Source organism: Stegodyphus dumicola, chromosome X2 (assembly GCF_044657685.1).
Source record: "Stegodyphus dumicola isolate Sdum_Otavi_A_Nest chromosome X2, ASM4465768v1".
Classification (NCBI taxonomy): Eukaryota; Metazoa; Arthropoda; class Arachnida; order Araneae; family Eresidae; genus Stegodyphus; species Stegodyphus dumicola.
Genome location: NC_140781.1, coordinates 177,051,812 through 177,069,388, shown reverse-complemented (window position 1 = coordinate 177,069,388; position 17,577 = coordinate 177,051,812). Strand labels below are relative to the sequence as shown.

The following is a 17,577-nucleotide window of genomic DNA, read 5'->3' as shown; positions in this document are numbered from 1 at the left end:
CATTTCCATTTTGTTCAAGATTTACATCTTCAACTCAACTTACTAGTAGAATTACATGTTTTGCTATGCAAATGTACTTAGTTAAATATAGATTCATGATTATACACATTTCTCGTTCCCCAAAGAGCTCCACCCATGTTAAAATTCAGAAAAGTTTGTCCATTTCGCTAAATGAAGTTTTGAACATGTAGCTCGCATTTTAGAAATTAACAATAAAATGCAAATTCAGCGTCCCAAGTGCATGCATTAAATTTAATTTACTAGTAAACGCATGTTAAAGCAAAATTGCTCTTTATTGCTCAGTTTCAAAAACGTATGGAAATAAATGAACTGGAATAAAATGAAATCTATCAGTCTGCGTCATTTATTATTCGTGGCCTTTATCAAACCAAAAACAAATTAATATAAAATATTTTTATCCCTAATCATCTGGGGAGGGGGAGGACGAGAATTGCTATATTTTTATGCACATGTCCGAGGGAATAATAAAGCGAGAAAAGGGGAAGAGTGTAGATCAATAATTCAACTTGCTTCAACTACTGTTTCCTTTTCATTAACTGACATACAGCATTCACTAAGTTGACTGACGGAATTTTGAATGCATCGGCCTTCTTTCAAAAATTATGTGTGTCAATAGGTTAATCAAATTTCTGAATGTCATTTAATGTCTTCTCTTTCTTCTTCACAATGTAACCTGTTCGGGATGTCAATTAAAGATGACAAATAAATTTAATAACAGTGTCGTATAACTGAGCCACATGTAAAACTGTAATAATGAGCCAGATGTAAAACTACAGTTCACTAAAATTCTCTCCGAAGTAGTGATTTAAAAACAGAAAGAAAAAAAAAAAGAATTTAGTTTTAATTTTATTTGATGCCTATTACAGAAGATGTAGGTCACAATTAAACCCCGGGAAACCAACTTAAAGCTGTTTGTGGAAAGGTAGCTCTTTCTCCATTGAACTATTTTATCCTATACCATTATGAATTGGCATACAACCCACTGTACACATATTAAACTCAGTATATAAGTTCGGATATAACTTTTCACAGGTTACGATCTAATCTCGAATGATTTAAAGGAGAATCACTCAGAAGTTCGTTAAACTAAGAGGAAGACTCGTTTAAATTAAACTACAGCATACCAGCAATAAGTTGTAAGATTCTGTACTGTGTACTTTTAAGTTGAAGTTGAAGAATTTTATTGACGAACTGATCAGCGAATAATCGCTTGAGTTCGTGTGATAGAGAACAACACGTAAGAAGGGTGAAATTACCCTTTATTATTCCAACAAAGTTTAGCAGAACTCCGTCTTGGAGTTTTACAATAAAGCCGCCACTCGGGCTTGAACTTAGGAAACTAAGAACTAAACTAATCTTAACTAAAAAGATATAGCCGAAGCTATCAAGATTATAACAGAGCTGGCCACTTAATGTTGAATAACGGCGAAGATATCAAGGGCCTAAAGTACGGCCGAGCGTGATAATAGCTTAAGAGAGAATAGCCTAAGAAGGCGAACGCGCACTAGTCAGAATCACTGGTTCTCTCTTTCGAAGTCAGTAGAACTTCACAGTTGAATACTTCTCCTCATTTGCATTCAAACTCGATTCTAAAAATATGTTCTGGCCGGAAGTTGTAAGTTGAAATTCAGGAAGACAGGAAAGGAACTCAAAATTTAACTGTTAGATAAATTAACATAATCCTTACAAAGTCAAATTTATTAATCTTGGATGAAATTCTGACTGAATTAACTACAAATGTAATTATTATCCACTTCCTCTCACGAGATAAATTATGTTTGGTTACGAGAAAATGTTTACAGTAAAGTCTCTGGCTTGTTTTTTTATCAAACCAAGTTTGAATATTAAATACCATATCACTCGGAACTAAATTCGAACGAATTAAATTCGAATTAAATTTTTTACCCTTTCCTTATTATCTTCATTCGTTAATTTATTTAAGTAAAGCAAGTATTTTTTAATGTGTTAAACCAACCAAAATTAAACTGAAATTAACTCATGTGAGTACTCCATCTATAATTAAGCAACAACAGTTAGAAGACCTGGAAAGGGTATCACATTAGCTTGTAAGAAGTAAGGATTATGTTAATTTTATTAACAGTTAAATTTTAAGTTAAAGTTCCTTTCCTGTCAAATTCTTAACTTCAACTTACTACTTCCGGCCAGAACGTAGTTTTGGAATTTGCTGAATATTTAATGAGAAGGAGCGGTATTTAAACCACGAAGTTACTTACTGAGACAGAGAGAGAATCAGAATTTCTGAACTACGCGCGTCTGCCTTTTTGGCCGCTCTCTCTCTCTCAAAGCTGTTTTTACGCTCAGCCGTACTCAGGCCCTTGCTAAGCTTCGTAGTAAAATAAGTTAAGGGGCCAACTCTAATTGAACCTTGATAGCTTTGGCTATACTTATTTAGTTAATCTTAGTTTTAGTTTAATTCTTAGTCTTTTAAGTTCAAGTCCAAAGTGCGGGCTTTACTTGTACACTCCCAGGCGGAGTTTTGTTAAATCTTATCGAAATAATAAAGGGTTAGTTACCCTTTATTATTTCGATTCTCTTGTTGTTTCCTGTCATCGAACTCTAGCGATTATTCGCTTATCAGTTCTTAGGTTCCTCACTTCCAACATTAACTTAGAATTCTAAAGTAAGGTACCTTACAATTGGCGCCCGAAAAGAATTCTAAACGGACCATGTCGATAGAATCCGGGAAGTTTACGTTGACCCCCTCCGACCTTTCAGGTCCCTACGACATCCACGAATCCAGTAGAAGGGTTTGGATTCCTCGTGGAAACGCTGCATGCAGCCATGAAACCAACAGCCACTTTTGATGGCAAGGGCTCAGTCCTGACATTTTTGGAGCAACTAGACCTACATTTCACCTTACACCCTGTGAATCAGCTACAAAAAGTGATCATCGCTACGACAGCCTTAAAAGGTCAAGCCCTTAGCTGGCAGAGGAGTATAGGAAAGTTCTTGTTGGGGGACCTAGGATCTGAATCATATAACTGGGAAAATTTCAAATCGGCATTAATAAAAGCATTCCCTGTTGTTAAAGATCGTGCGAAGCTTGAATCAGAATTATATAGCAAATACCAAGGCGGTTTCGAGGATTTGACGGAATTCATTTTAAGGAAAATTCATATTTTTAATCTATTATACGGGAAAAAGCCCGATAAAGAAATTATTGAAATAATTCTGCCACGTCTTCTACCGTCAGCGCAAGATTTTCTCGAAGTACGTAATCCGCAAACGCTGGAAATTCTATTTCAGCTTGCAATGAAATTTCAAAGTAGATGAAACTCAGAGAAAGCGCGTGCAAGTCCGTTTGGCCAGTACTCAAGATTTACTCCCCAAAAGAAACCACAAGTTCAGTACAAGGCGTATCGGCAGACGAGAAAAAGTGAAAAGTTTAATAACAAGAGCGCAGATAAATCTAAGGGCGGTGGATATAAAAATCAGCGAAAAAAGGCGGCAGGTAACCAGAATTTAAACGCAAACCGGTGATCGAGAAGGGGCAACGGTCACCGAGTGGGACAGAAGACCCCTTAGAAATTTGTTTAAATACAGTCGTACTACAAGATCTTGCTATGCCGGAGGTACAGATTTTGGTAAATAATGTACCAACCACTGCACTCCTGGACACAGGGGCACAATGTTCATTCCTATTGGAAAAGTTTTTCAAAAAACATTTTCGTCGTTACAGACTGTTTAAAGCGACGGGACAAAAAGTAATTGCCGCCCAAGGCAAACAGTGCGTATGTTTGGGGTAAACCGCACTGCATGTTCAGATTAAAAACGAGGTCCTAAAAATTAATTTTTTAGTCGTGAATAATTTACTCACATCAGTGATATTGGCGGTCGATTTTTTACGCGCATCCGGCGCAAATCTTAATTTTCAAAATTCTACGTTTCAGATGCACATGGACCCGGTAGAAGAAGATGAAGTTTCCATGCCGGAATTGAATCTACAACATTTGAACCTGGAAGAGAAAAAGAAGATTGAAGGATTGGTAAGGAAATTTAATTCTTTGTTTAACGACAAACCTGGGTTTTGTCAGGTAGTTAGTTATTCCATAAACACTGGGAATGCCCCTCCAGTCCGGTCGAAACCATACAGATATGACAAAACTAAAGAAAAAATTATAGAGAAGCATATTGAAAAAATGCTACAAAACAAAATAATCGTGCCTAGCACGAGTTCGTACGCAAGTCCGGTGGTCCTTTGTAAAAAAAAGAACGGACTACCGCCTGAACACCCGGACGCGTATAGGTTTGCAATTGATTATCGTAAGTTGAACAGTATAACAAAATATCCCACATATCCCTTAACAATAATTGACGAAATAATTAGAAATATTCGCTCGACTAAATTCATGACAACCCTAGACCTCACTTCGGGTTACTTTCAAATCGCCGTTAAGCCGGAGGATGTCCAGAAGGCCGCGTTTATAACTAAGTCAGGCGTTTATGCCTTTTTAAGAATGCCCTTTGGTTTGAGCGGAGCGCCAGCTACGTTCCAAAAAGCTATGGACATAGTCTTAAAGCCAGTTTTAGGTAAAAGTACAATTATTTATCTTGACGATATCATAGTTACCAGCGAAACATTAGAGGAACATTTGAAACATTTGGAAGAAGTTTTTGCCTTACTTAACGAGGCCGGTTTCAAAATAAATGCAAGAAAATGCAAGTTCGCGGCGAAGGAATTACGATACCTCGGGTACAAAATCTCTAATAAGGGAATAGAGACTGATGATTCAAAAATTAAGTCAATTAAAAGTTATCCTCCTCCAAATACGGCTAAGAAATTGTCTTCATTTTTGGGTTTATGTTCCTATTATAGAATGTTCATAAATGACTTTGCGAAAATAGTTGAGCCTCTTCTAGTGCTAAAAAGAAAGAAAAGTAGATTTTCTTGGACAGCCGAAGCGAACACCGCGTTTGAACAACTAAAGAATGCCCTAATCAATGCCCCAGTCCTTAAATTCCCAGAAGGCGAGCAAGGTCTAGAAATTTCAGCGGATGCATCCGATTATGCAGTTGGAGCGGTGTTCTCCCAAAATGGGCAACCTATGGCTTTCTTTTCGAAAACCTTGAATGCTACTCAAAGGAACTATTCCTCTACTGAGCGAGAAACGCTCGCTGTGTTATTAGCAGTTCAGAAGTTTCGTGTCTACTTCGGAAGTTCACCGATAACGGTCTACTCAGATCATGCGGCAGTGGGTCGCTTGTATTCAGGAAAAAATTTCTCGCCTCGCTTGATACGTTGGACTTTAAAATTACAAGAGTTCAACTTAATTATAAAACACACTCCGGGAAAGGAAAACTTGGTCGCCGATGCCCTTTCGCGAATAAAAATTGATGAAGAGGGAAACACAATCAAGTGTGCCATGCTCACCACAAGAGTTATTGAGTCCCGTGAAACAATAATCGAAGAATTAAAAAAGGACCCAGAGTTTAAAGATATTTACGCATACCTGGAAGACCCTGAACAATTTGAACATATAGATTTAACGGCTATTCTCAATAGGGCACAGCATTACGAAATAATCGACAAATTGTTATTTTACACAAAGGTAACTAATGAAAATCAGGAATACCGACCAATAATCCCAGCGAGTCCACGTTTAAGTATCTTAGAGGAGTTGCACGATCTACCTTCTGCCGCACATTTCGGGATACGAAAAACACTAAAGAGGGTACGCGAAGCGGTTTATTTTCCGCAGTTACAGAAAGTTGTTATGGCGTATGTTAAGTCGTGTCACATGTGCCAATTAATAAACGATGTTAATTACAGCCCGGCCGGGTATTTAAAAAAACATAAAGACCACTTTTCCAAACGAAATAGTTGGAATAGATTTGCTAGGACCTTACCCTAGGACAAAAATAAATAAAAACATATCTTTTAACAATCGTTGACCATTTTTCAAAATGGGTAGAAATAGTCCCTCTTAAACGAGCTTCAGCTAAAATAGTCGCAGATTCGTTCTTAAATAAATATATATTAAAATACGGGGCCCCCACTAAAAGTAATATCAGATAACGGAAAACAGTCTGTTAGTAGTATATTTAAAAATTTGTGCACAGGACTTGGCATACGCCATCTAAAAATGGTACCATATAGACCGCAGTCGAATATAGCGGAACGCGTAAATAAGAATATTGTAAAAATTATCAGGGGATATGTGAAAAATTTTCATGAACGCTGGGACAGCTGTGTCAATGAGTTAGGTTTTGCCTTAAGAACCGCAAAGCACGATACTACGCAGAAAACCCCCGCGGAGTTATTTTTAGGAAGAAAAATCACAACGCCGTTGGATAAGCTGTTCTTTGTACAACAAAGACAAGAAGAATTCAAGTTAAAAGACGTTCAAAAAATTATTGACGAAGCAATTAAAAGCTCTGATATAGCAAGACAAAAACAAAAAGTTTATTATGATAGAAATAGAAGGGAATTGGAATATAAAGTGGGACAAAAAGTTCTTAAGTTGAAATATTCGTTAACATCGGCACCAGAAAACAGAGTTGCGAATTTTGAGCCCAGGTTTGAAGGGCCGTACATGGTGGAAAGAATAAGAGAAGCCACGTTTTATTTAAAGGCCGAAAATGGCCAACAACTGGTGGCAAATATCGATCAGTTAAAACCTTATTACAGCCGCACTGACTTTAAAATATTGCAGGATTTATTACAGGATCCTGGAAGTAAGGAGAGAAGCCCGCCAGCTCAGGAGTACAGCTCGAGTCCCCCAACACAAAAAAGAAAGCAGAGCCAGCAAACTTCGGCCAGGGAAACCCATACTAATAATGCTACAAGCGCACAAAAAAGGAGAAAGTTAGCAGCGACAGATCAACGTGTCAGAACCGATGATGCAGCAAAAACTCAAGTACCATCGACCACAAGAGGGAGGCCTGCTGACAAGGTTCCAGAAAAGGAGAACATTCAACGACGAACTAAAACTAGACGTAAAGCAGAGTTTCCAGCATCAACAACTACAAGGCAGACCCAAAGAGAACCAGCGTGGAGATCGAAAGGCCAGAAAGACCAGTAGACACAACCATGCCGGAGCAACAAGTTAGAAGGGCCAAGAGAAGATTCAAAGACCCTGAAGGATGGATAGCACCACCGAAGCAAAAACGGAAATTGGGATTCCAGAATCCACAACCTGCCCGCAAGTGTCCCAGATTCCTACATAAGGGGAAAAAAAGGAAAGCACTGGAACTAAACGGAACGGAACATCAAACATCGAGAAGAAGATTGGAGGTCATCAGGTTTTCTACATTTGAACAGTTCTGTAATGACAGGATGCAGGAATACAGAAAAAGATAAGTGAAAATTTCTTTGCTAATTTTTCTTTGAAGTTCAAATTATATCATCTTGTTATAAGTTGCTAAATATGTTTAGAAAAGTTAAATCGCAGATAGCGAAATTTTGATTGTAAATGTTCGTAAGCATAGATTTTTATGTTAGTAATTTGGCGAGAAGCTACTAGCGTTAAATACTTTTTGTTAAGAACTCGCAAGTTACGAGAAGTAAATTGTGAATAAGTTTAGTCGGAAGACTATTGGAATACTAAAATCTGTTAACGTAAAGTTAAGATTTCGTGTAAATTTTGGTAAAGTGTAATTAAGCAACTATGACTGTTGATGTAAAATGAATTCAAAAGTGATGTGTAAATATTTAAATGTTCATGTTCATGTAGAAATGTTTGATCTTTGTGTTGAAATATCGTAAAGATTAAAATGACATAGAAAATAAATTTTTATTTCTGTGTATGGGAGTTATGGAAGAATGGAATGTTTATATATATGTGTTTAATGTTAGGCTCTCCAGTTAACACGTTTAAAAGTAAAATATAAGCTTTTGCTTACTACAGTAGGAAACAGTTTTCGTGTAGGGAGTCTTGGCAGGTCTAGTGTGTCAAATTTAACAAAGTTAGGTGTTGTGTAGCGGTAGTTTGTTCGCAGTAACACAACATAGAAGACCCTAAGTTCATTTCAGTACATTTGCTGGAGAGCATGGGTGAAATAAATCTGTAGTATGAATGAAAGTGCATAAGGGCCAAATCATGAATTAAAAGCGTAAAGTTAGGATTTTAAAGAAAAGTTTTGTAAAATGCATTACTAATGACATTTCTTTCCAGATATGGAAGGATCAAGACCTGACATAAGTCTAGCAGAATAAAGAGTCTATGTAGGAAGAAGATGTATGTCAAGATATAATGTCCAGAAAGGACACATTGTAAATTTTATTTTTCCTAGCTTTAGTCTAGCTTTTAGAATTGTTGTAAAGTTGGCCCGAAAAACGAAACTTTAAAGTCATTTAGTTAATTTAAAAGTTGGAAGAGTGTAGTTGGAGTAAGTTTTCAGACTTCAAAGTCTTAAACAAGGTCGTTTTGAGACTTTATTTTTCGAGTATTTAAAGTCTCGTCGGAAGCTATGTAAGGATTATGTTAATTTTATTAACAGTTAAATTTTAAGTTAAAGTTCCTTTCCTGTCAAATTCTTAACTTCAACTTACTACTTCCGACCAGAACGTAGTTTTGGAATTTGCTGAATATTTAATGAGAAGGAGCGGTATTTAAACCACGAAGTTACTTACTGAGACAGAGAGAGAATCAGAGTTTCTGAACTACGCGCGTCTGCCTTTTTGGCCGCTCTCCCTCTCAAAGCTGTTTTTACGCTCGGCCGTACTCAGGCCCTTGCTAAGCTTCGTAGTAAAATAAGTTAAGGGGCCAACTCTAATTGAACCTTGATAGCTTTGGCTATACTTATTTAGTTAATCTTAGTTTTAGTTTAATTCTTAGTCTTTTAAGTTCAAGTCCAAAGTGCGGGCTTTACTTGTACACTCCCAGGCGGAGTTTTGTTAAATCTTATCGAAATAATAAAGGGTTAGTTACCCTTTATTATTTCGATTCTCTTGTTGTTTCCTGTCATCGAACTCTAGCGATTATTCGCTTATCAGTTCTTAGGTTCCTCACTTCCAACATTAACTTAGAATTCCAAAGTGACCTTACAAGCTTTTACTGTAACTTTCCTCCAATTACCATAAATTAAATAATTTCTTTAAGCTTTATGAGTGAAATTTGAACCTTTAATTTTGAGATATATTTTTTTTTAACCTATGCCCTTTCGGTCATCCAGTGTCTTACCATCCAATATAAATAAATAAATAAAACTGCTGGTAGAATATGTTCCTGATGTTTATTAATTCAAAACACGTAGCAAGTTATTGTGCAGTAGCCTCGTCTCGCAATGTGATCAGTCTCGCAAAGTGATCATGTCTCGGAATGTGATCATGTCTCGCAAAGTGATCATGTTTCTGCAAATCAGTCTCGCAACGTGACCAAGTCTCGGAAGTTGCCAGAGCAGTTTTACTCATTGAAGATAATCATAGCTCATCAGAAAGCAGAAACAAGCTACACTAAACCTTCTAGGAAATCAGGAGGAATAATATCTTTTGCATATCTTTAATAAAGTTACTAACACTTTCCTGCTTCTATATTCTGATGACGTAAATGATTTAGTAGTTTGAATTTAGACTCTTGATTATTTTTTAGTTTCTCACATGGAAAGAATTTAGTTGGTGTACAATTAAGGCTCATTTTGAGAAATTTATCTGCAACCTGCAATACCACAGCTGCTTAGAATTCACTAGATATCACTTAGGATAAAGTTCTTTGATTTTCTCTCTTCAAATATAATTATATGAGATGTAAAGTTGCAATTGTAGAACAGCAGGTGTACCAGTACCTGCGCTTATTGGTTTAATATGTTTCATTCAAAGAATATACCTCAGTAATGATGATATATGAAAGCTTCATCATACATCTTACTTGTTCAGAATTTTATCCGTCACGAGATTAAATTTCTTTAATTACAATTAAAGGTGCCAGAATTTTGAACCTGAGTTGTTCTTTTCTGTCTAACAAGATAAATTTGTTTGAGTCTTCAAAGCAATGCGACTAATTGATGCCTATATTTTATTTTCAATCATCTTTTCTAATCCACGTTCCCATAACAAATTTAATATCCAGGGTTCAGAAGTGGGGAAAAAATCGCTGCCTCATCACCTATGTTGTAATAAGTTCCAGAAAGATGAGGCTTAGGTTCAAAACTCAATAATTGTGAGTGTTTACAGCAATCGAAAATGCGCGTTCAACTTCCGTGATTTATTTTTAACATTCGCTGATAAAAAATTTAAAGCTTAACACTCCCAGATGGTGTCCCGCCGATAACATCGCGGCAAAAACATCGTGGACGAAAACGTCGCGGAGAAAACAACGCAAGGCGAAAACGTCGTGCTACAAAACATCGTGGGAGAAAACATCGCAAAGAGAAAACATCGCAGTTCTAAAACATCGTGGTACAAAACATCGTCGTAGAAAATAAAGCGGTTCAAAAACATCGCAGTTTAAAAACATCGTCGTCGAAAATATCGTGGTAAAAAATAAAGTATCTACAAATCATCGCATGACGATAACATCGCAGACATGCTTTTTTCAGGTTTTAATAATTGTAAATGGATATTCCCATAATGATTTGTGAGCGCAAGGTGTAAAGAAGGATAAATTTTACTTTCACATATTTTATTAACTAATAAATTTTTGCTGAAAACGTAAGAAGGAAACTTAAGCATAGAAAATTAAATGTAACTTATAGATTATACTTTTCATGAAATGTTACCAATAAAAACTTTATAAAAATGATTTATTAATGGCCTTTGTTAGTTAACTATGTCGGTTTAAAATTCTATTAAGTGCTATAAGTTGCATTAATTTTTTATGCTTATGTATCCTTTTTATTTTCTCAGCAAAAATTTATTAATTAATAAAAAATATGAAAGTAAAAATTATCCTTCTTTCCATCTCGCGCTCACAAATCATTATGGGAATATCCATTTACACTTATTAAAGCATGCCTGAAAAAAGCATGTCTGCGATGTTAACGTCATGCGATGATTTGTAGATACTTTATTTTTTACCACGATATTTTCGACGACGATGTTTTTAAACTGCGATGTTTTTGAACCGCTTTATTTTCGACGACGATGTTCTGTACCACGATGTTTTAGAACTGCGATGTTTTCTCTTTGCGATGTTTTCTCCCACGATGTTTTGTAGCACGACGTTTTCGCCTTGCGTTGTTTTCTCCGCGACGTTTTCGTCTGCGATGTTTTTGCCACGATGTTTTCGGCTGTAACCCTCCCAGATTATGCGACTTAAATTATGTTAATTTTCACTGAAGAAAAATAATGATCTACGTGTAATGAGTTCAGATTTAATGTCGATTAATTTAAGTATATACATCTAATATTTTTGGCAGTCGGGCACATGACTGAAGTTTAGCAATCTGGTCACATCAGAATTCCGGACATTGTTGTGGCTGAGTGTAAGGCGGCGTCCAATGACGACACAGAAGGATTTAAATTTATAGCTTCATATCTTTATTCAATTCAAATGGCAAATCATTATTCTTTTAGATTAAGTTCTCCAAAATTACATATTAAATAGTGATTTACTATATAAGATTAACTTTACTGCGTCATACTATTCGAACAAAGGGAGACAAATGGGAAGAGCGGCAGCAAAGATCTATAATAAAGGATAAAGCAGTCTTTGACGCAAGATGGCGCGAATTCTTCATTTATAGGAGCGGTTACGTAATATGCTCGAATTTTCTCGAAAGTACTGGTCTAGGCGGAAGATCCTGAAATTGCGGAAAGTTAATTAGAGGTTGCCTGTTCGCGTAGAGCAAAGCCATCGTATTTTTTTGTATTTTACATACATAATTAAACAAATATCGTAATACTTAATATTTCAGATACTTACTTTAAATAGTTTTGAATTTATACATTTTCTAATAACTTTTAATTATATTTTCTTTTTGATTAATGAATGCAAAACAGCGTCTATGTACAGGGGTGGCCAAACTCTTTACGAAGAGTGCCACTATCTGAAAAAAAAAAAATATGTGCTCCATTTCCAACTTTTCCAACATATTAAAAAATATAAAATGGTGAAAAAATATTTATAGGCTGATTATGGGATTTTGATACAAATAGTACATTTTTATGCAAGTCTGAGTAGTGGAAGTTCAAAAAATAATATAATAAATAAAACAAACATATAAATTAGGGTTTTATAGTTAATAAAAATTTTTAAAGGTTCAGTCAGTTAGGTTATGTATAAAATAAAAATGAATAATTTGAAGCATTTAATTCTAAATGACTATTAAACAGTCACTACTTAATTAATTTTTTGAATATGTAGTTATTTTTTTAAACCAAGTCATCTATATCAGGATTAATTCTTGAAGATACTAACAGAATTAGGTGCTTTAGGTGCATATCAGTTAATCCTGAACAATAATTTGACTTTATTATGTTCCTAATAGGAAACATTTGTTCACAAACAAATGGTAATCCAAACTTTCAACAGCAGTCTGACGGAGTGTCGCTATAGCTAAATAAACCTAAACTAAAATTCAAAGAGTTAATTGTGTTTATTCTAATGTGTTTATGTGTGTATCTATCGATGACGTTGATATACGTGATATTATTATTTTTCAAATCTTAATTTTTCAATAAGTCCGGGTGCCATTGTTATAACTGCGCCGCAGGTTGGCCATCCCTGGTCTGTGTAATGTTTCACATGCGGCAAAAAGCTAAATGCGTGTCTCTATACTAACCAACGGGCTGGCTGCATGGGCGTTTTCGTGGTTTTCCCCATGTGTAACGTGTATACGAGCCAGTTTCCCTTAGAAAGTCCTCCACGAAAGGCATCCCTCCCTTTAGGCAGATGGCCCTCGAGGCTTTGCCATAATCACACACACACACACACTATACTAACCAACTTAATTATATAGATACATTTTAATATTCAACTGAAATAATTATTGTATGTGAAATAATTGTTATATGTAAACTTTAATAACACAATAAACCTTACAGTAAGTATTAATTGCATTGTTTGGCACTTATGTATTTTTCCGTGGACCGTGAAAGTTGGCAAAGATCTCCGAAAAATTGCGCCAATCATTCCAGGAGAAGTTTGAAGAACAGTTCTCTCTTTACTGTTTAATCAGAAATTACTTTTTATTCAATCAGACAATATAAAGATACAAATTACAAAAATGTCTGAAAACTTTAAAAAATTGGAACTCAAGCTTTGAGATTATCTGATACACAAATTTATCAAGACTAGGGCCAATTATTCCTGCGGCCAAGAATTCCTAATGGAGTTTATAATGTCCCTCCCCCCAAACTGTCACCTTTATAAACTCGGAGTCACATAAACACACTTAAATACGAATTTAAGTGCTTCTCTTAAACTTAAACGCTAAGGTTAATTGTTAGATTGCTTAAGTTGGCATTTTATGGCCTAATTAATTTTACTCCTCAAATTTGAATTGTTCTACACTGTTTACAGACGCCTCCGTGGAGGACTGGTAAGATTCTCACTAGTGTACTTCTCAGTTACAGTAGAAAGTGACGAATCTTAAAAACTAGTTAGCGAATAATCGCTTAAGTTAATGTAACAAGAAACAAAAAGATAGAAAGGTAACTAACCCTTTATTATTCCAATAAGATTTAACAAAACTCCGTCTTGGAGTGTACAATAAAAGCCGACACTTTGTCTTGAACTTAAGAGACTAAGAAGTAAACTAAAACTAAGATTAACTAAGGAGATATAGCCGAAGCTATCAAGATTCTAATCGAGTTGGCCCCTTAACTCTATTTGATTACGAAGCTTATCAAGGGCCTGAGTACGGCCAAGCGTAAAAAGAGCTTTGAGAGAGAGAGAGTAGCCAAAAGGCAGACGCGCGCAAATCAGAAACTCTGATTCTCTCTAATTCAGCAAGTAGACTTCGCGGTTTAAATACCGCTCCTCCTCATTAAGTATTCAGAGGTGATTCCAAAACTACGTTCTGGCCGGAAGTAGTAAGTTGAAGTTAAGAATTTGACAGGAAAGAAACTTCATCGATCATAGTGTCTTCTCTAGCACTCGTTTCTTTGTTAATTCTGCAAGCAGATGAGCCAGTTCAGTAAAATCAATATTTTCTCTCTAGTCGTTGCATGAACCCCAAGAGACTTCTGAGCTGAGTTTTGGTCTGAGGAAATTTCAAATCCTTAATAGCTTTTAGTTTATCCGTATCAGGATGGTGTTTACTGGGTCCAACCAAACGTCCAAAATATTTTACTTGTGAATTCGCGAAAACACTTTATAGCTTTTATAGCTTATTGAAAATCAATCAGAGTGTCTGTTAGCAGTTGCAACAAATCCTTTTGTTTTTGCTCATTTAAATGTTCAATATTTATCTGCTTCAAATATTGGTTAGAGTTTCATTTTCCTTACACTGGGATTGGTAAATCTCTTCATCTACCTAAAATAATGCTTGTTGTATGTGTTCTAAGATAATATTTCTTTATTTTATTTTTTAATGTGAACGTATCATACTCATCTGTCAATGAGTTTTACATGGTAAGAATGGGGTAATACTTGCTCTATAATTTCTCCCAGTCCAGTTCAGCTAGCACACAATTTATTTGACGAATCACGTTCTCCTAGTATTACTTGCTCTACGACCTTAAAATTTCTAGATGATGACCGCCGATTCAAAATAATCTTGATAAGCTTTTTGTTTTACTATAGCCGTTAATGAAGCTTGTTCCACTGTTATCTTTAAATTTTAAAAGTAGCCTGTAATGTTTGACGGAATATGAATTTCTCCAGCCCATATAGAATTTAATATTGCTAACTATCCTTTGACTTTCTTTACCATACATAAGCTTGAAAGAGGAATCTCTAGTGGCATAAGTGAGCACTTCTCGATTATGTCCATAATAAAAATAATATTTTTCAGTCATAATTAGAAGAATCTTTCCTTATTACACGATGGAGCATATCCTTAAGGACATCATTCCACTAACTCATTACTTGCTATATATCGTGGAGCAGAGGTCACAAATTCTTGAGTTAAAATTTGGCTTAAAATTACATCCACAGCCACTAACGGTAAAAATCTGGTGTTCTTGTCCACGAGAAAATCTGCAGTAAAGCATCACATGCAGCGTTAACTGTTATTAATTTGAAAGGTACTGCTTCGGGCCAACGTATACGCTGATCAATAAGACCCAAAACGTAGCAGGTAAAAAGGTAAAAGTATATGGAACACCAGAAGACTTCACTACAAAATCGAAAAGTACACTAGCCAGTTGGAGTTTGAAAAATTGGAATTGACTGTATGCTTTTTCTCCCTAAGGAACACAATATCGGAGTTACGACATTTATGCAAAGAGGATAATAACATAAAATTAGGCGAAACAAACTGTTGAGTATGCTTTTTACAATATTGGATTACATAAATACAATAGAGATGATATTTTGGAGATCGTTGCTCTGGAATTTTTGCAGTGTTATGTAAGTAGATAACATATGGGATTGGATTTTACTAATATATTGGAATGTCTGAGTCTTGTTATGGAAGGATATTTGTTACAGATAAGACTGTACTGAGCTCAGATCTTTGAGTCCAAAGTTCATAAATAAAGTTCACGAGATCAGCTCAGAACGCTTGGTACTTTGAAACCTTATGGATTTTTGAGGTTATTCAATTACGGCAAAGCCTCGAGGGCTATCTGCCTAAGGGGAGGGATGCCTTCGTGGAGGACTTTCTAAGGGAAACTGGCTCGTATACACGTTACACATGGGGAAAACCACGAAAACACCCAATTCGCGGAATTCGAACCTCGCACCGAACTACCAGTTTTACCGCTCGGCCGACTTTACCGCTCGGCCGCTGGTGGGCCTGAAACGTTATGGAAATTGGTTGATGTTGCTCGGAGTATTGACGGACAGCTTAGTTATTGTTCTGAGGTGTAACTTGGCATAGGTTCAATTTTAAAGCTCTGAGCTTTTGATGTATTTTCATGATTTTTTTGGATGTAGGTGGCGTTGAGCTATTATAAGTCTTTTGAAGTTAAGGTCTAGGTTAGTGGTTTTCCAGATGTTCAGGTCACTTGTAAGAGGGCAGAAGAATAGGTAATGGTCTGCATCTCTTTTGATTCCACAGGCGCAATTATCGCTATTAGAGAAGTTCATTTTAAGAAAATAATCTGAATATGGCCCATGCCGGGTGAGGCATTATGTCAGAAGAACAGGTGAGTGCGCCGGGCTGTTGTGGCGTTATTGATCCCCTCCTCCTGATAGAGCATCCCTTTTTCCCAGAATATCACTGTTCACTGCTTCACTAATGATCAATCATGATCTCGCTACAGCAGTAATCGCAGCTCTGTAAGATACTTTTGGTATACTTCGAAGCTTACAATATTTACATGTTTTACTATAGTCTACAATGTCGGCCAAATAAAAATTGTATTGTATTCCTTTTTTTATTGTTGTTTTTGTTTTCCTTGTAGAGTTATTAGGTTATTTTCGAAGCAGGAAACATGAAAAATTTCTGAGCATATCTTTTTCTTTGCTAGCATAAATCAAGATATTCTTACTGTCTTCTGAATGCAGATATGTGTGAGTGTTCTCGCTTCTTAAAAAATTTCTCTTGATTGCATTAAAATAATAAACAAAGCTAAAGACAGTCGTAAAAGAATTTGAAGAGATATTTGAGATATTTTAGAGTTAAGCGAATTTAGGAGGAAAAACAAATACATTTATAAATAACTGAGAAAAAAATTAATTTTTGTACAGTTTTGAAAGTGAGAAGGAATTGTTGTAAATTTACTAAAGCAGTTCATCTCTTACAAACCACATAAAAGAAATTTCAATCCAAGAAACGTGATGTCTGATAATTGATGAAATATCAGCCAGTTTAGTTGGTTCTTGAAATAGCTCTAAATTTAGATGATTTTTGTTTATCAAGTTTAATTATTACGAGAGAGTACTTTTGTTTAAGCTGTGTTATATTAGTACAAATTAAGCATCGTGCACCATACAAAATTCTGTTGAATTTAGTAACTAAAATATACGAAAATACATCAAAAACAATAAATAAAATTAAAAATAGTGAAATTATTCCAAAACTTTTGAATCACGCTGGATGAAATATGACTTTTATTGGTACCCGGAAAGTAAGCAACATAAATGAGGAAATATGCCTGATCAATCCAATTAGTTATAAAGGTGTTAACAAACTTTTGACAAATTATTGCAAGATCGTTTAGAAATATTAAGTCGTCACAACATGTGGCTTTATCACATTCTGTATTCCATATTGTTTGTTATAAGATATTCTGTTAAATTTTATGTTGAAGCATAAGGACATCCAGGGGAAAATCTTGAATTTTCATGAAGGACATTTCGCTGAATGAAGGACAAATTTTTAAATGAATAAATTAATGAGCGGAAGTTTGAATTACTGTATTCGAAAGTTGGTTATAGTATTTTCCCATTAATATACTGTTAAATATTGTATAACATGCAAAATAATGTAATGCCCATATTCACCAAATTTAAGGGCCTAATCTAGGTTTGCTTAATTTACCCGATCATACAATAATATATTTCCAACATAATCAGGAATTAAATTATATAAATCAATTATCAATTT

At 35.4% G+C, this 17,577-nt stretch overlaps 1 long non-coding RNA gene across 1 annotated transcript in view; it reads left to right on the top strand.

Annotated features, from left to right (window-relative positions):
• LOC146992983 (uncharacterized) overlaps nucleotides 1–17,577 on the top strand; it is a 186,514-nt gene that overhangs the window by 83,208 nt on the left and 85,729 nt on the right. The window contains exon 2 of the long non-coding RNA XR_015039037.1: nucleotides 3,933–4,028. This is a non-coding gene — a long non-coding RNA (uncharacterized LOC146992983). The remainder of the gene's footprint in view (nucleotides 1–3,932; nucleotides 4,029–17,577) is intronic.